This window comes from Heptranchias perlo, chromosome 2, assembly GCF_035084215.1.
Source record: "Heptranchias perlo isolate sHepPer1 chromosome 2, sHepPer1.hap1, whole genome shotgun sequence".
Taxonomy (NCBI): domain Eukaryota; kingdom Metazoa; phylum Chordata; class Chondrichthyes; order Hexanchiformes; family Hexanchidae; genus Heptranchias; species Heptranchias perlo.
In genome coordinates, this window is record NC_090326.1 from 57091068 (window position 1) to 57111114 (window position 20047).

Here is a 20047-nt window from a genome sequence, read left to right on the forward strand (position 1 = left end):
GAGACACGCAAATCCCTTTGCTCCTCCGCAGTTTCTAGTCTCTCGCCATTAAGAAAATATTCTGATTTGTCTTTCTTGGATCCAAAGTGAATGACCTCACACTTTCCCACAATGAACTCCATCTGCCACAGTTTTGCACGCTCACTTAAACTGTCTATGTCCTTTCTAACTTCCTGCTCTCATCTACAGAACTTACTGTGCCTCCTAATTTAGTGTCATTTGCAAACTTGGATATACAACTCTCTCTTCCTTCATCCAAGTCATTGATCTATACGGTAAAAAGCTGAGGCCCCAATAAGAATAGTGGTGAAAACCACTTGTCACATTCTGACAGAGTACATTCCTTTTATCCCTATTCTCTGTTTCCTACCTCCCAACCAATTACCAACCCATGTCACAAGGTTGATGTATCAACTATACCATCTCCAGAAATATAAGAACACCAATGTTATATCACTACTACAAATCCCACATTAACTGACGAGCTACTCCGAAAAGTGTTTTCCCCACAGAACCAGTGGGCTCTTCCTTTCAAACAGGTTATAAATGTACATCTTCAATATGTAGAACAGTTACATTCATAGAAACAGTTGCAAAATCTACTCAAACAAACAAAACCAATGATAGATTGCTATAGCACAACCAATTATTTATCCAGATATCTTGCTGTCACTGAAACATTCACAGTCATTATGCATTACTCTATACAGAAGGATCCTACTGATCGTATTTCTGTGTTAATAGAAAACTTTAGATTTGCTTTTCATTTTGTTGTCTATTCACGCCCAACATTCTCTTTTCCACCCATTTTAACCTGAAGAATGAAAGTTATTCTAGTGTTCATTTCAATAGTACTGGGCTTAGCTCCTTTATGAATACTTTATTCACCATTCTAATTTGTAGTCTAATCAACTACAAGAAAATACCTTTCAATTCTTCAAGTTGCCCTGGGGAAAACTATTACCTGTAAAACTAGACAAGAAGTCAAAGGCAGCTACCAAGAAAAGTAAGGTAGAACCCCCTTAAACAATTCTATCAGTTTACAAATTACATGGATATATGTTTACAAAGAACATAACTTTATTGCAATCCTTTTATGTATGCCTTAGATCACAATCCATCTTCTCGAAGATAGTTTTGGAAGAAAATATTACTATAAATTTAAGGAGTCAAGAGCTACAATACACTGAGTAACCAAACTCTGTTATTTCTTTAGTGAGAGGTGCAGAGCAGAGACAAGACATCTCCCCACAGAAAAAGAAAGGAAAAACAATGGATGAGATACCAGGGTCACTCTCGCACACCTCCCAGCAGCTAATTATAAAGTGTTGGGGGAGAGCTGTGAATAGTTCACTGACCAAAGATAGCACAGTGAGGCTGATAGAAAGGGTAAGGAATTAAAATATAAAATATACCTTTAATTAAAGAAGGATTCTCACTCTTCAATAATTGAATACATTTTGAGACAACAGTGAAGAAAATACTTTCCAGTAAAATCAGATTTTATGAGATGTCTAGCGTGTTCTGACATGTCCAAGGCAAAGTTTTGGTCATATGACCAGAATAAGAATAAACAAGTTCCATAAATCAATCTCGAGTTCCATCTATAGGCTGTATTTAAATGAGGGGGATTTTTATTTTGCTGTTCCCATGGGCCAAAGATTTTATACAGAAGCTTCACTGGAATTTGCTGTTGCAGCAGATGAATTACAAAAGATAGCTTGGTAAATATACATCAACTAAAATGTTCCAAACCTTAAAGCAGAGCAAAAACACACTAATTACTGAAGAAAACGCAATGTATTAAAAACTCTTCTATTTAAAAACAAAAATCTTCCTCAGTTACTGATTATTAACTCAAACTAAATTAAAGAGTTTCACCATCAGCAATCTTTAGAAAAAAGCAGTTACATGGAATCATTAATTTAAACATTACAGCCCCAAAATTGCATGTGGCCCATTGCTACTGACTTGGTACATATGCCTGCTGATCCAGTCCAACACTGACCCCACCGCAATTCATAGCATAAGTTCCATAACTTCATAGTCCTACATCTATATAGTTCTTAAGTTTTGCCTTAGTCATTGGCAAGTTTGTTCCATGTAACTTTTTTGCTTCTCTCTGGCCTTCCTGTGCCATATACCAAATCCAGCTAAATGTGAAATTAATTTTATCTACCATGAATTTCTGAACCTATCACTTTAAGGTGAAATTTCTCTTGTCAATGTTTAGCCAAATTTGGTGTTAATATAAAACAGGATTTCCTGCTGTGTATTAACACTGATTTTTTTAAAGTAAATTTATCAACTAGAGCAATTTCACTCTTTTTTTCTCTTTCAAGGAGGGCATTTTGCAGAGCAGGGCATAGGTTTTCCGTGCAATGATATCAAACAGCCACAATTTGTAAAGATTTAGGAGAGACTGTATTCCTCTTCTTCGGGTTTTATAAAATGAAGTAGTCGACAAGAGGGACAGAGAGCACCAAAGTGGAATAAAAAAACAAAATTGTTCAAATTTTTAGAGTCCAGGAGAAATATATCGCATTAAAAGCAAGAACAAACTAGCCAGTAAAGACACACCATGGATGAATACAGAAATAAGGGCAAAATTGAAACAGAAGAAAAAGGCATACACTATGTATATAGACAACAAAGGAGAGGATGACAAAATGGAATACAAAAAGGTTAGGCAAGAGGTCAAAAAAAAAATTAGGATAGCAAAGAGAAACTACAAAATTAAATTATCAAGGAATATAAAAAGAAATTCTAAAGTATTCTAAAGACACATAAATAATTTTTAAAAATCAGGATAAGGATAGGGCCACAATGGGTACACATGATAAAGTCAGAGGTAATGTCGGCAAAATGGCAGAAATATTAAATAATTACCTTGCCTCAGTATTGACCAGAGAGACTAATATGGTGGGCATGACATTAGAAAAAGAGATTTAAAAAAGATATAAAGACATTTAAGATAGAAAGGGGGGAGTTAATTGATAAACTAATCATACTTAGAGAGGATAAAACACCTGGTCCGCGGAGATGGATTGCATCCGCGCATATTAAAAGTTAGGGAAGAGATAACATAGGAACTATTATTTATATATATATATATATATATTCATCGAAAAGGGAATTGTGCCAGAGGACTGGCGGACAGCTAATGTGATTCCTATATTAAAAAGGGAGATAGAACAAGTCCAGGAAACTATAGACCAATTAGCTTAATGTCAGTGGTAGGAAAAATAATGGAATCCTTCCTCAAAGATGTAACAGAAAAACATTTAGAAACTGAAAATATAATAAAGAATAGTCAGCATCGATTTCATTAGGGAAGGTCATGCTTGACCAACCTTATTGAATTCTTTGAAGGAGTAACAGAAAGGGTAATGTAGTGGATGGAATATATTTGGATTTTCATAAGGCCTTCGATAAGGTACCGTATTGTAGACTCAAGACTAAGGTCAGAGCATGTGGAGTCAGGGGACAAGTAGCAGAATGGATAGCAATCTGGCTACAAAACAGAAAACAGAGTAGGGGTTAAAGGTAGTTACTCAGGCAGGCGAAAGGTGGGAAGTGGTGTTCCACAAGGATCGGTGTTGGGACCACTGTTGTTCACCATTTACATAAATGATTTCGACTCACGAATCAGAAGTACAATTTCAAAATTTGCAGATGACACCAAATTGGGGGGTATAGTTAACACTGAGTAGGACTGCGACAAAATACAGGAAGACATTAATAGGCTTGAAGAATGGTCATGTAATTGGCAAATCAATTTCAATATAGATAAGTGTGAGGTGGTACATTTTGGTAGGGAAAATAAGGAAGCCACACTCCTTGGAAAATAAGAGTGTAAATGTGGTAAAGGAGTGGAGGGATCTGGGGGTACAGATACACAAATCACTAAAAGTAACGATGCAGGTTAATAAGCCCATTTTTAAAAAAGCAAACAAAGTACTGGGGTTCGTTTCTACAGGAATAGAATTGAAAAGCAGAGAAATTATGTTAAACTTGTATAAAACCTCAGTTAGACCACATTGGGAGTACTCTGAACAGTTGTGATCTCCATTTATAAAAAGGAGATGGAGGCACTGAAGATTTACTAGGATGATACCAGAACTGAGAGGCTATACCTATCAGGAAAGATTGAACAGGCTGGGGCTGTTTTCTCTAGAAACGAGAAGACTGAGGGGTGACTTGATACAGATATTTAAGATTATGAAAGAGTTTGATAGGGTAGATATGGAGAAGGTGGTTCAACTTGCAGGGGAGATCAGAACAAGGGGCCATAAATATAAGATAGTCACTAATAAATCCAATAAGGAATTCAGGAGAAACTTCTTTACCCAGAGAGTGGTTAGAATGTAGAGCTCACTACCACAAGGAATAGCTGAGACGACTAGCATAGATGCATTTAAAAGGAAGCTAGATAAACACACGAAGGAGAAAGGAATAGAAAGATATGTTGATGGGGTTAGATGAGGAAGGGTAGGAGGAGGCTCGTGTGGAGTATAAACATAGCATGGACCCATTGGGCTGAATGGCCTGTTTTTGTGCTGTATATTCTAACTAATTCTATGTAAATATTCAGCCTCTCAACTATCTTCCCACTCAAAGCGATTGAGAAGAGTTAAAATTTCGTCAAAGCATCCTTACTTTGTCAAATGTTATAATGCAACAAACACTGGCTGCAATTTTGGTGCAGTAAATGATGAACTTCTGGCCCTGCGTTATAGAACTGTTTCCCTTTGGTCAAATATAGTAAATATACATTTCTTTTAAATTCCACTTGCTCGTTTTTCATATTTAGTGAGCATTCTGTAAACTTAATACTTTTTTTAATTTGTGATGCGTGTCAGGGTTTAGTGTCTAGAACTAACCAGAGTATTAATTAGCTGCATCAGTACAAGTTCTTGAGTTTATTTTAATTTCTACAATCAGATATGCTCATTATCCATGAATTAATTCATCCCATCATAAAAGCTAAATTTTACTTCACACGGTTCTCAAAATTCCATGTTACAATACTATAGATAAGTTGTCACATTTTCCCAGTTGTTACAATAAAAAGGTAATTGCAAGTTTTAGTTCCCTACCAAACCCCTCCCCTGCCCCAACCATATCTGCAGTTAGCAATTCTTGGTCAACCCATCAGGAAGCGCATTTGTACAATGCATAAAAACTCCTCCCAACCTTTTTCTTTCTTCCCAGGGCCCACATGCCAATATACAATAAATATAAATTGTAAGTGGTATGATTTATTAATTCTTCTCTCTATTGACTTTAAGCAACACAGTAGTTTTCCCTGCTCAGCTGGTAGCATTGCTGTCAGAATGTGGATCACCAGCAAAATGAAGTAAGTGACATAGGTGTAGAAAATTAACAATTTCTTAGGACAAGATGCAATTTGTGTATGAAAGAGAGAAATTAGCATTTTGGCAGCCAGATGAAGTTCATGCAATCACTGGTCATCTTTTTGGTGGAATACAGAACATCCCTGATTACTGCAAGTTATTATGAATAAGATCCTGAAGATGCTCATTGACATGTAAAAAGATTTTAAAAGGAAAAAGGCAATTTCTATCAGCTAAAATGTCAGTAATTTACTCACCAACATACTGCTTTACAATAGTGGCATTGTGGACTTCTGCTTTGGTCTGGAAAAATTTTGCTTGCTACACTCTCCACAATAGCATTAGCTTTTCTCCTACTTACCAAACCTGTAAAATGGAGGGGAGGAAGAGGAGAAAGCACACAGGTTTTCTCATAGGGAGAAGAGGGAAAGGAATTCCCGGGTGGAAGACATTATTGAGTGTTTGCTTCCAACTTATTAATGTCTTATTAAACCTAATATTTTGGATAGTGACCAAAATGACATGAAGTTGATAGCTGCTTAGTTCCAATCATTAAATACAGAAGAATACATGCACTAAGACTAGATTTCTAGCACTGTGAATAGACATTTAGGGCATATATGAAGCCAGAAAATCTAATGCTTACCTTAATGGTTAATTTCCATATTTATCAACAAGATAATGCAAGAAGTCTTGCCTCAACAAATTTTAATGACGATTTTTGATTTGTGACCAACTCCCTGATTGTGCCTGCTACAGAGCAAATAAAATACTTATAACACTGCATAATTTAAAGAATTAGTTATTAAGGAGAAACATTGGTGCTACCTGAAACAAGCAAATGAATCAATGCATTCAACCTGGGACCATTTTTACAGAGAAACCCATCCACCTTTAAGTTTCAGAAAAAGATGACATCCCATCATTAAGGGATGTAATCACTGAATTTCTCCAGACCAAAGCAAGTGTCTGGTAAAGAAACCACAGCAGACAACTAACTATTTATTTTCTTTCAGCATGCTTTTTTTTCAGAAGCTACTTGTGAATTATGTGTTTGTGATGATGGATAATAATCTGCTGGATAATGGAATGTTTTTCTTCTGTGCACTCAAAGTTAGTATGAAGGATTGGTAGGTCAGGTTATTTTATATCTTAAATCCAGTTCTTATGGCACTGCTCCAATATTGAACCTAATTGCTCCCTCATGAATTACAATCTCCCACATAATACTGAACTGTGGCCAATTTCTCCCCCAATTCATTTCATTCATTGGAAACAAGTAAGCAAAATTAATTTAGTCTCAAAACTTTTTTTGGACAAAAAAATATTTCCAGTGAAGGTCAATCTTTATTAGGCATGAAATGCCTTTTGGGTGCAGTGTTGATCTTCATTCCCATTGCCAAACAATCAGGAGGTACTGCAACAATGTGGCAAGCACTGCTCAATCCTTGAAATCTCCTTTTTTCCTTCACATTCTAAGACATGGTTAGGGTGAAATTGCTCTTGGGCAGTAGCACAAAATGTAGATAACGAATCAGCAGCCCATTCTACACCCCACCCGATCTTCATTTCCATTGGCCAGTTCACTAGCGCCCATTTTGCAGTACTGCCCAAGACCAATTTCACCCCCGGTATTTATTTTATCCGCCTTGGAAGCAAGAAAGGCTGTGAACTTTGCTAAGAATCAAACCCGAGACCTGCTGGCCCTATGTCCAGTGCTCAACCAACTGATTTTCCCAACCTCTGCAAAGACAGAAAAGGCCTTCATCTGAAAGAAAGATCAGAGACCCCATTCCATCACCATTTTTTCTGATAATTTGAGCAAGGGTTTTGTATATTTGTTATAAATTTACAGACAGTAAGAATGTAAATTTCCAAAGAATTTCACAGAGCTAAAAGGATAAAATCATTAAAGCCAGGTAGCTATAAGACCATTTGTAAAAAAAACCTCAGTATTTGTAATAAAAACCATTTCTTGCAGGTCTCTGCACTATCACATGTGATATAAGATTTCAAATATGTTGTCTCCCCATTTTAGGTAAGTGAAATATTTAATTAACTGAACATAATTAAGCTACTGTTTATGGGAAAGATAGTGCGGTACTTAATCATAAGTAACCTTGGGACTGACATTGTGATTTCAACAATTCAAACTAAGTTACTTGATCTTATGAAAGTAATCTTGCATGCCTTTGGGCCACACTATAATAATTAGGAATAGTTTGAAATGTGGGAAAATTGTTCTAGATTTACTAAAAAGATATTCAAAGTTCCACTTTAAATAAACTGGAAAGTGTGCTAAGGCACAGATTACATGCAAGAGAAAAAATGTCATCATTCCAAAAGTATCGGAACATGGAAATTCAATCATAAAATTCTTTTTGTATTTAATAGGATTATTGGAGTACTAAATGGATCTGAGGATTACAGTTAGTATTTTATGCTACATGCCAGTATAACACTGGGCTACCATCCAATTTAATATCTGGTTAGCTTGCAGGACTAACTAGCCATAAGCATTTACTTTGCAAAACTGAGTTCATGACAATTATTGTCTGATGTATGTAAAGTATACGCAGAATATACTTATTCAAAGTAACCCTTTGAAAACGCCTTTTATTTCAGAATGTATTTTTTAACTTCATCAACATCTGATAAGGATTTTCTGCTAAATAAAAGTGGAATTAGGGAGACTTCAATTATCATATTTTGTGAATAAACTAAATAAAAGTCAATCTTTATTAACTTTAGTGCAGAAATGCTAGTGCAATCCTTAAACAGTTAATATTCCAGCTAAAGCATTCTTGACTTCCAGTTGGCTGTATTCCTTTTCGAATGGGATGCTTTAAGATGAACTTAAGTAAACAAATTAGAGTGCTAAATGATTAACTTTAGTAATACATTTGCAGGAGGATGCCTACTACACCAAAATTAGCACTATTTCAAGTAGATATTGGAAAAGTTGGCAGGAATGAAGCAGTTTCAAACACGTAGTCCAAAATGCCTTTGCACTAAGTGATCATGGCAGGCTAATAACTTAGTGAGAAATGTAATTACAATCCCATAGATCTCAGTAAGGAATGTTTCTTTTGTGCAGTCTTTGAACCTTTGGATTTTCTTTTTTGCAAATCTTGCAGCAGCACAGAATAGGTAATTCTTCGAGACGTTATTTGTGATTTAGTGGAATGCCATTTGGCCATGTTTTAAATTAATGGATCCTAACATTGTTCAGAAGTTCCTACCAGTTTGCTTTGCTGGAAAATGTTCAGCTTCTTTCGAACCTCACTAGCAATTACAAAGGTTGATTGCTGACTGTCTGCTCCATGAGTGCTATATTTTCACTTCTTAATACTCTACCTACTGAACTAAAGTCAGAAACGTTATGATGAAAGTTCATCGACCTGAAATGTTAACTCTGTTTCTTTCTCCACAGATGATGCCTGACCTGCTGAGTATTTCCAGCATTTTCTGTTTTTATTATTGAACTAAATTGTTATTATCCAGTTAATTGCCAGTGATGTACAACATAAACCAGAGTAATTCAGTTAGCAATATAGGGAGTACAATATTCAAAAGCTTAAACAGGTCGATTGTAGCCAATTGGTTTGTAATTTCTTATATATTCCTATTCACGTTTATGTACATATTTCACCTGAAAAGCAGGTTAATTCGGAGCATCACAGATAACTATTCTGAGAGAAGCTGTAATTCAAGCTATCTTGGTTGAAAGACAACAGAGAAAGGCAGTAAGTTATTTTTGAATTCCATACATATCACAGATAAGAATCTATTTTTCTGACAAATGGTCTAAAATTGAAAAATTAACGTATCTATTCTTTTCACAGATGCTAATTGGGTTCTGAGGAAAGGTCATCAACCTGAAACGTTAACTATGTTTCTCTCTCCACAGATGCTGCCCGGCCTGCTGAGTGCTTCCAGCATTTTCTGTTTTTATTTCAGATTTCCAGCATCTGCAGTATTTTGCTTTTGTTAATTGGGTCAATGTCTATTTCCAGAATTTACAAGCAAATTTCCAGCATTTGCATTTTTTACCTTGTTAAATCTTGAAACTGCCAACTCCTAGTTGCATTAGCGAGAGATTTTTAAAACCATGGGTTAACCAATGACCAAAACTTCCCTATACTGCCAATCAGAAGTGTTGGAAAAAAGGAACCAAATGTATTTACTAAGCATTTTGATTTGTATGTTGGATGACATAACAGGATACAACTGATGACAACTGTAACAAGGATAAATGTCTCATGAAACTGACTGTAGTGCTGCTCACAGCACTGTTAGATTTAAAAAGTACTGAGTTATTAATTGGCAAGTCACAGATTTCCCATACGCTATGCTCCAGGAACCCTGGTTCAGCCAATGATGGGTAACTGCACATTTGAACTGCTATGTACAAAGAGCAGAGCTCCTGGTGACAACACAGTCTGGAAGATAGCTTGACAGGCAGAAGCACTGTGTGAAGCATTGCCTCTGATATATTAGAAATTGGTTCAGAATGCTGAGGTATAGCTACAGCTGCTCTTGTGTTCTACTCATAAATATGGAGGTCTGATTTAAGCATTAGTAACTCATGTGGCGCTGCTCCGGTCATAGTCATGTGGAGCACTGACAGCCGAGCAATATCTCTCCATTGTTGTAGCGGATGGAATGATTTGAACCTACTAACTTGCAAACAGTTAAGATTAACAGCTACAGCTCTTAGCCAAGACTGTAGTGGCAGAAGCAGAATTTTGAGAATTGAAAGCAGACAAACAAATTGCATGCTCTGGTTTCAGACCCTACAACTTACTGAATTGTTGGCAGTAACAAAAAATATCAATGGTTTCTTAGAGATGCAGATAAACAACTATGCTATACTGTTATGCTATACTATACTGTGCTATGTTATACTCTTTGCTGCAGTTGCCAATTGAGTTCATGTACAGATGACATTGAGGTAGACTTGGGACCATTTCTGCCATTTCTATCTGCTACACCTGGTTCTGCAGAGTTCAGTGGGATATTTCTTCATTTGTTAATGCAAACCCAACCGTTAGACATGGGTCACTGAGTTTAGTTTGTGAGCACCTGTCGTTTATTTAATTTATGGCAACTTTTTATTTGCTGCTCAGAACCCTCTAATCCATCAGCAGTCATACAGTTTTATTTTTTGGCAGATGAAACCATGGTTTTGTAGTGCCATTCCTGTCTGCTACAAAATTTCTCATGTGTCACAAGGCCAAGGCCGTTGCTTATTTCTTGCTCACCTGATCCAAGTCAACTTGAAAATCAAGGTTATAAGTGAACATTCACCCATAACCTATAGGTTCCACCCAATGAGAGGTCAATTGTGCCCTTTACACGAAATGTTAAATGCCATTAGTGCAGAATGTTTAATTTGAAGCTATTTAAGCAGGCAAATTTACAGTACAGATTTTAAACAGTTTTAAGAAATGTTCTTTAATATTATGAAGTTTAATTAGCAACAAATTAAAGGGCCATCATGACCATGCTGGAGTTTTCAGAAAGGTTCAGTTCCTGCAATAGCCAGGATCTGCCCACACTGAAAATGCTTGCGCAAAACATAGCATCATGCTGGCCTCTATGGTGCAAAACCACAAACTTTTGCAATGTTTTCAAATTTCTAAATTTTAGTTCTTACTCCAAACTGCCATAAAAATAATTTGAAGTACTGATCATAATACGGTAAAATGCTGATTGTGTCACTTTACCCTATTCTCCATCTATACAGAAACTCAATAAAGGATAATATACCATGCAAAAAATGCCTCTAAACCGTACAGGCAACAAATATTATTGAAAACTGCACTGGTTGCGACACTATTATGTAGTCTACAACATGACCGAATTGTCACAGAACAGCGTAGTTTCTGAAGAGAATTTAGCCAACAAATACTTTTTTTTATTTCCATACTTTTTTTTCTCTAACATTGCAAGGTTGGAGGAAGAAAAAACTGAAGATCAGGCCATATGAGTTACCCATTATTTTTATGAAAGTAGGACTGAATGCTTGTGCTTTTAAAGGAGGGTCATCACAAAGTTTTCTTTTTCTTATGTAAAACAATGGCATAATTTGCATTGCATAAATACCGTATCAGCACTGAAGCATAACATTGCAGATCTTATTGAATACTGTCATTGTATTCACCTTCCCTCTGTAAAGCAGCAATGAATGTCTGGTAAATCGCAACATTTTTTAATGTGATCAATGTTTTCAAAGCAATAACCAGCCGCAACATACCTAGAGAATGGTCAGTTGACTTGTGTCTAACCTTAAAATGATTTGTGGATAATGAAATGTCTCAGTCTGATAAGTCACATGCTTACAGATGAAGGTAGAGGAATCAACACAAGACAGGGACATCTTCCTCAATCGCCAACACCTTTTATAGTCTATTCCTATTTGCACCAGCAATATCGAAAAAAATACATTTTTAGGATGAATATTGTTGCTTTAATATTCTTTCCACATATAGATCCATCAACAATAGCTTTAAAATAATAGTACAGTAACAAGTGAGCATTGATTCAAAATGGTTTCAAACAGTTGTTGCATTTGCAATACATTTACAGCCAAGCTTTTCCCTGAAGCACCCTGGAATTCTCAGTTGGTGCCAGACTACATCTCCAGGCTTGCCTGTGCTGAAGTCTTGTGGTTTCAACATTTTTTTTTCTCTTGATCATTCTTGCAGGCTTCTTTTTGCTCATTAGAAGAAAAATAGATCACAGCTAAATGTTTATGGAATTAGGAGAAAAAAACGTAGAAACCACAAGACCACTAAGTGTAAATAAATAATGTATCGTTCCATACATTGGTGGGAATTATGGAATTTAATCAGGTAAGAATTCCTATTGTCCTACTGACTGGGCAGAAATGACAGAATGATTTATGGAGATGCCTGCGTTCCCCACCCTGCAGTGAAGCGCATGCGTCAGGGGAAACAAAGGAAAGAAATTACTATATGCATTAAATCCACTGCAGTCTCTACGAGTATCGCAGGGCCAATTTATGCTGGAAATCTATTCTATTGAATTTGTGCTATTGGTTGTAATTTTTTTACGGAGCAAAAAAAAAAACTGCATCCTAAATCCCAACATTTGGACAATAATCCACATGTGCAGAATTTATGATAATTTCATTACAATATGCATTTTCCCCAAGAACTGTGCAATTTTTCCCCCGTCAGCACCGAGCCAGTCGATCGGTATAACATTTCCAGATGTGCTCGACCTAAAAGATGTTAATCGTTTACAGTAAATTCCTTCATAACAGTCATAAAAGTCATAAAACCACAGGTTTCATCAAAGCAGTAAAGTCATTTCCTCATGACAAGTCTCTTGCTTAGCGAGTGATCGCCATTGCAACGATGTTATCCTCTGACACCATGGAAGCAATGTATTTACACACACAAAATTGCATTTCATATTATTTTGGTAATCTAAAATAATGGTTCTTGGATCTAAAATGTAAATGGATTCAGACTGGATTCGTTGCTGTTAAATATAAACCTCAGTAATTTTCATAACATGAAATCTATAACAACGAAATAATCAATTGAATGGAACTGTGGTCCTTTTGTCGCTAGATCGGTTTGACAAATAAAACGTATACATGGACATGCTAGTTTGTCCCTCGTATTCGCGACAGGTTCGTCAGTTAAATGAATAAGACTTGTTGACTTCCACCCCCTTCCAGATCATTTCACACCACCTTCGTAAAGCTTTATATTAAAAAAAGAACATTTAATTGTAGTCTATAAAAAAATGCAGTCATCTGACGTGACACACATATTCCATTCACACATCGCAGCCACAGTCCTGTAAAAACGCACCCACTTCCCCTTCTCCACACACTTCTCGTTTTTCTACAAATAATTCAAGTCGCTGCTTTTGTTTTTGTTTTAAAAAAAGAGAAAAGGCTGCTCCCTCCCGATCGCCCCAGCGGACGAAAACGTTTTAAACGTTTTGAGAGAGACACACACATAGACGGGACGGTACATTTCTATATCGAGAGGCTCGCCCCCCACGTCCGCTCATGGTTATCCGTCTCTTACCGTTATTCCGATCGCCTTTTTTTCTGGTGGCCGATCTTAAGCTGGACTTCGCTGCACTGCTCGTGTCTGACTGCTAACTTGGGAGGAGGGAGGGAGGGGGAGCTGGGGGGGGGGGGGGAAGAGAGATCTACGCGACGCTCCTCTGCTGCTGCTGCTGCTGCATTTCGCCTGAGAGTGTGGGTAGGAACCGAGTAAACCTTAGCCCATTTGTAAAATAATATCGTTACTCTGGGATGGCGCTGTGAGCATAATTGGACACAACTCCAGGATGGGGCCGCCATCACGTGTTCTTTAAGCACTTCCAAATCCCAACTTAAAAGAAATAGACAGCTTTGAAGTGTTTTAATACATCGTTTAATTAAAGATGTGGCACGCTTTTTTTCTTTTATAAATATACAGCCCTCGATGACATTTTAAGTTAAATCCCTGAAATTTTAACGTTGCTTAAATAAGTCCCATGTAATTAATTTTCGTAGTGAACCATGCCCAGTGAACTGTATTAAAATGTGTTTGCTATCAACAGTGTGCCGTTTCAGGGACATTTTTTTTTAAATTGTATGTTTAACCCTAGAATTGTGGATTTGATTGTATGGGCACCATCGCATCCAGAGGAGGGGTGAGGCGAAATGGAGCCAAGCTATAAATGGATCTTTTTAACTTACCACGGTATTCGTTGAAAGGGGGCGACTGCTGCCGTTACAATATAGCAGCAATTATTCTTAAATACTGGGCATTTGTTAAACCAAAGGATGCGTGTTTCTTCATCTGCTGAAAACATCATTACTGCATTACCGAAGTTCTTTGGCGCCCTCTGCAATGTTTGTTGAAAAACGCTCCACTGACCAAAATACTGTACCTGAGATGCAAAATAACCGAGTAGTTTTGCTCGGTTTAAGAGTCGAGCGGCTGTTCAAATTCTTACCTCCTTTTGTAAGATTATCTTAGCGGGGGAGGGGGGTGGGATGGAAAGAAAAGAAAATCTTTCACCATTAAACCATTAATAAACAGTAATAAACTTACCAGAGTCCAATCGATCTTGGATATTCAATGACTGATAAGCTTGCTATATCAGTTTTACAATCAGGTAGAAGTTTTGCTGCCGCTTTAGGAATAGAGGAGTTAAACGTTTTTATTAGTTCCAGAGCCGAGTTTCGCTGCGAGTTCATCGCACGCTTGCTACCCTGCGTGTGTCACTGATTGCACATCAGTCCAATATTCCGGTTTCTGCGGCTGATATGGGATTCTGCCCTGTTTCAATTGGAGCGAATTGTACTGAGGCGGCTACCAAGCAACCAGTGCGTGTGAACTGAATGTAGATCAGCCCCTGTCTCCGTGGAAACTCCTCACTTTCTCTTGTCCACAGTGCACTGGAATCTAATTTGGCGACTACATTAAAAACACACACACTTCTCCACATGCACAGAAATGCTATACCCGGGACATTTGATGTTTACACACGGACTGTAAACAAAATAATAATCAAAGCACCTTCTTTGGCATACGAATATAGATCCAAAGCCCACGACACGTAATTCTGAAACAGTGAATATATTGCTACGAATCTGCTTTTGTTTAAATGAAGTATTCAAAAGTTAGGTATTAATTTGAACACTCGTGCCCGCAAGTCAATTGCATATAGTTTTGCTTTACTGCTGCCATTAACGGTATGTTATATTTGGCCATATAAATAAATCCCCCCCACCCAAGACAGCCCGAATTTCAAGTTTTCCCATATTACTAATGTTATATTTGTACCTAATAGGATTTCTCACAGATCTTCATATTTTTGGTTGTATAATACGTATTGATTTGTCAACACAAATCTGAGCTTTACCTAAAAGCGAAGATACCTGTCTTTCTTTCTCAATAGAATAACCTTTATTCGATGTTGTGCAAAATCGGCAACGAGAAGACCAAACACTGCTCATGCCGCGAATTCTAAAAGTTACTTTATTTTCAGGAAATCTGAAGAGCCGAATTCCAAAACTATGTGTGCCATTTAGATCCACTAGTTTCTAACTTGTCCCACGTTACAATGATCAGTATTTAACTTCACATTAAAAAGTAAAATCATTCCTTACGACAAATTTCTGCCCTCACTCCATTACCTTTGGCCGTTGCTAATAACTATCAGGAAAGTTAACCTATTGCACTACCATATTTTGCATTAATGCATAAGTTCTTCAGCTTTGCATCGGTCTAATAAGTGTGCAATATAACTCTGATGCAGACAGAGATCACCATAAGGAGGTATTCTCACACTGCTTCAACTTTGCTTTAATGTTGGCGAAGATCTGACTTTAACATTAACGTTTCACCAACAATAAAATTTAAAGGGCTCCATTTTGCCTGACTGGAAATTGATGTGGATTCAGCTGTATAGCTCAGATCTATTCACTCTGCATCATTTTAAACATAATGCAATCAATCTAGACTTTAATGTCAGCAGGAGTGGAGGTATTTTGAGGGGGAAAGGGCAAGAAGGAGCTATACTAAAAAAGGGGGAGGAGAAAAGTTTTTAAAAATTGGATCAGCAATTTTGTTTAAATGTAGTGAAAAAGGCTGGTTACCAAATTGCCCCTGCATTGTCTTTCTGTATAAAAAAGTTAATGGGAGTAAAAATAGAAAGGTCACAAGTCCCAGATGTTATGTATTCCAGATTATTGAAAGAGGCTACGGAAGAGGTAGCAGAGGCATGAACCATAGTTTTCCAAAAATCTTTGGAAATGGGAATTATGCCAAAGGACGTGAGGGTGGTAAATATTACATTCCTGTTCAAAAGAGGGGTAAGGAATGATCCAGAAAATTATAGACCAGTCAATCTTATTTCACTCGTGCATAAACTTCTATAGATAAGTTTTGCGTGTCCTCGTACTGCCAGATTTGCAAAAGGCCTGTCGTGCTTGGCTAATTGATTTATTGAGGAAATCACCAAGTATTTAGATAAAGTGAATGTTGTATATATTGATTTTCAGAACACACTTGATAAGATGCCACATAAGAGACTTGTTACAAAATTTAAGACACATGGTTGGGGTGGGGGTCACTTTTGGTTTCCCAGTGGGTAACTGATGGGAGGAGAATGGGGCAAGAGCAAAGGCTGTAGGAACTAGCGGAGAACCGAACCGAGTTTCTGGGTTGCCTCTCATTGGCATGAGTGAGGCAAGTTTCCAGTACAAAATGATTCCAATAGGCAGCTCACCAATTAGAAGGTGGGAAATTTGGAGCTACTGTAGATTCCTAATTTTGATAGAGCAAGTAGGGAGAAACTGTTTCCTCTGGCAAGTGGGTCAGTAACCAGAAGTCATAGATTTAAAGTAATTGGCAAAAGAACTAGAGGGCAAGTTAGGAGAATTTTTTTCACACAAAGAGTTAAGACCTGGAACGTTAAGATCTAGTGGAAGCAGATTCCAGAGGAACTTTCAAAAGGCAATTGGACGTGTACTTGAAGAGGACTAATTTTGCAGAGTTATGGGGAAATAGCTGGGGTGTGAGACCAAATTGGATAACTCTTTCAAAGAGCCGGCACAGGCACGATAGACCGGATGGCCTTCTTCTGTGCTGTAAGATTCTATGATTCTTAATGTTCATACTTTTGTGGCCAAAGCAGAGAAGGAACACTGTGAAGCTGAAGGAAGATGTTTGGAAGCAAGAAGAGTTCTAGCAGGGGTCCTGAGCTTTTCAGATTAAGCAGTGGACATAGAAAGTTCAGGAGAGAAAAGAGGTTCTCTTGTCTTGAGATGTTCAGTGGGTGCCAAGCCAAGTTTGTGAATAGGCATGTCAAGAGCTGGCACAATGCGTGAATGTGAGTGGCATTATCTCCTGGACCTAGTTGCAGTGTGGAAAGAAATTTAATGATCTCACCAGGAGTGCCTAGGCAAGACTTACATTCACATCTCATATTCCTTCCATACATCTCATCAAGGACCTTACCAAGAACCATTAATAATCTTTCCCTTTCCTACTTTCCATGGCTATCCATAAGTCAGCAGGGAAGACTTCGCTGCAATTCCTTTCTGTTGCACTCACATCCTCAAAAGCTGCTCTTGCCTTACAACTACTTTTTTCTCTTGACACACTTGATACTTCATCCTGTGATCATGTATGCTACAGTAAGCTGGCTCATACATGGTAAGGGTTAAAAGCCCTTGCCCATGGCACAAATTTATCCATTTCCATTCTTCTTGCAAGAGAAGCTGGCACATAACAGAAGGGAGACAATTGGCAGAGGAGGAGATCCCACCACTTTACAAACACTTTCCTCTATGGAAGAGGCCACCATTGACATGATAAGAAGACACACAGCAATCAGCATCAGAGATGGTGGAACTGGAGGCCTATCACAGCAGGATTTGTCAGCATCTTCCCTCCTTCTTCTCTAATTAACTCTTGCAGTCACGCACTTTTTTACCTAGAGGGTGGTGGGTGTATGGAATTCACTGCCCGAATTGGTGGTAGAGGCAGGGACCCTCAACTCTTTTAAAAAGTACCTGGACCTGCACCTAAAGTGCTGTAAGCTGCAGGGCTACGGACCGGGTGCTGGAAGGTGGAATTAGAATGGGCACCTGGTCGTTCTTCAAGCCGGCGCGGACACGATGGGCCGAATGGCCCCCTTCTGTGCTATATCTTTTCTATGGTTCTATGGTACTTACTAACCTCCTGAACATGACAACCTGTTGTGGCATAGTGCTGCCACTGATCTGCTAGTGCTTCCCTTCTAGGTCAATCAAAAAACTCGGAAACTAGTGCCAGATAGATTGATGATGAAAACACTGATATTAATGCATTGCTCACTACCGGTCAAGCACATAAATTGGCATTCTGTGTAACTTAGATGGTGAGTTTGAGATGACTGCACTGGTAAGCAAGGGAGATAAAAAGAAGAGCTAATCGAGGGCCAGCTCACATGCTAGCTTTGCAGACAGCAAATTGGCTGTTGCGTTTCCTACATTACAACAGTAACTACCTTTCAAAAGTACTTCATTAACTGTAAAGTGCTTTGGGATGTCCTGAGGTTGTGAAAAGCTCTATATGAATACAATCTTTCTTTCTTGCTATTGGAGACTCAGCACTTAAATAAAAGATGATTTCATGCACTAGCTATGGCTGAAGACATTGGACTGCCTGCCAGGGAGCTTCAAAAACATGTTGGATAGTATGGTGGACTCCAGTACACACTTGCGTGGGGTTTTCACACCGGGCATTGACACTCTGCAGTCAATCATGGAGCATGTGGTCACCTGGATGACCATTGCAGCTGAGCGCCTCCTGCAGGAGTCTGTGACAACAGTAATAGAATCTCACAGAGATTGGATCCATACAGGCACTGCACCTTATGATCTCATCTGCGTTGGACAGGCTCAGAGATCGAATGGATAGCACCTTCAAGTGGATCATTGTTCTCCTACAGTCTGCTCTCCCAGTAGGAGGGCTGTGCTGCACCCCAGTAGTGAGGCAGTCATCGAATGGGAATGGGAAATGATGCCATCTCTCACAATGACAACAATTCTGTAGCTTTGTGACCCTTGAACTAATGCCCAGAACGCAAGTTGGGCCAGACTGCCCTGGCAGATGTGGAGTTTCTGCAGTCTACAGCTAGGCAACCCCCCCCGTCCCCCTCACCCCCAGGCCTGAGCTCCTAGAAATCCCAACCACAAGCATCTCATGAGCTCTTAAAAGAGCCATAGCAGCCTTTCACCTCCCAAGTTGCAGCTACTGGGGAGCATCTCGTTGAAGCACTAAAATAGATAAAAGACCACTTCCAACAGGCACTAAAGGTTCACACCAGGGTGATGAATAATTTGTAGGCCATTCTGTAAGCCAGTGATCTTTCAGTGTTGGTTGACATGAATATCAATTTTGTATTTGGGTATATATTGTTGATTATAAGGTGGAAGGACTGGGACAGATGTTACACATGACTGGTAAGGCAGGGGAATGTTCAGCTGAAATGCTCTGCTGAACAGTACTGGCTGCAGGCAACTGTTGGACCCCCTCCACTCCCTCACCATCTTCTATGTCATGAGTCCTCTCCTTCACGCTGAAGGCCCTCCTCCAATGGGGTTCCCATGTGTTGTCCCTGTTACACAACAAAATTATGCAGCGTACAGCAAACCACTATCATACGCGACACACTTTGTAGGCTGTATTGCTGGAAGCCACCGTACCTGTTCAGGCATCTGAGTCATTGTTTGAGGACTCCAATGGAGTTCTGCAGTCAAGCATGGGCTCCTAAGAGGAGTCTTGAGGCAGGTATGCAAAGGATAGCCCTTGTCTCCAAGCAGTCAGCCTTTAACTTGCTGTTGAGAGGCAAAGAGTGAGGGAAAGGATGGCTGACACAATATAAAAGCATATGGCAACTGCCAGAAAAGCAGGTATAGGCCTGTTTGATGAGCTGCTGGCCATCACACATCAGATGCACATTAATTGAGTGGAACTCTTTGTGATTCGTGAAGGCGGTCAGGTTGTGTGAAAGACTATGCAAGGCAATGGGGTAATATTTATGCTTGCTAATTACACTAAATTAGGAAGATGGCAAACTGTGAAGAGGACTGCAGGAGGTCATGCACAGATTAGTGCAGTGGATAGATGGATAGCAGATACAGTTCAATGCAAAGA

General features: G+C 38.5%; 1 protein-coding gene across 2 annotated transcripts in view; it reads right to left on the reverse strand.

Moving 5' to 3' along the window:
* Positions 1–14649, reverse strand: part of LOC137339266 (brain acid soluble protein 1 homolog) — a 63466-nt gene extending 48817 nt beyond the window's left edge. Inside the window, exon 1 of one of the 2 annotated variants that reach the window (XM_068001884.1) lies at positions 14450–14649. The gene's annotated coding sequence lies outside the window, so the exon portion shown is untranslated. Of the gene's footprint in view, positions 1–13429; positions 13601–14449 lie in introns of those variants that run through there. The other variant, XM_068001883.1, reaches the window with a different exon arrangement.
* Between the last annotated feature and the right edge of the window lie 5398 nt (positions 14650–20047).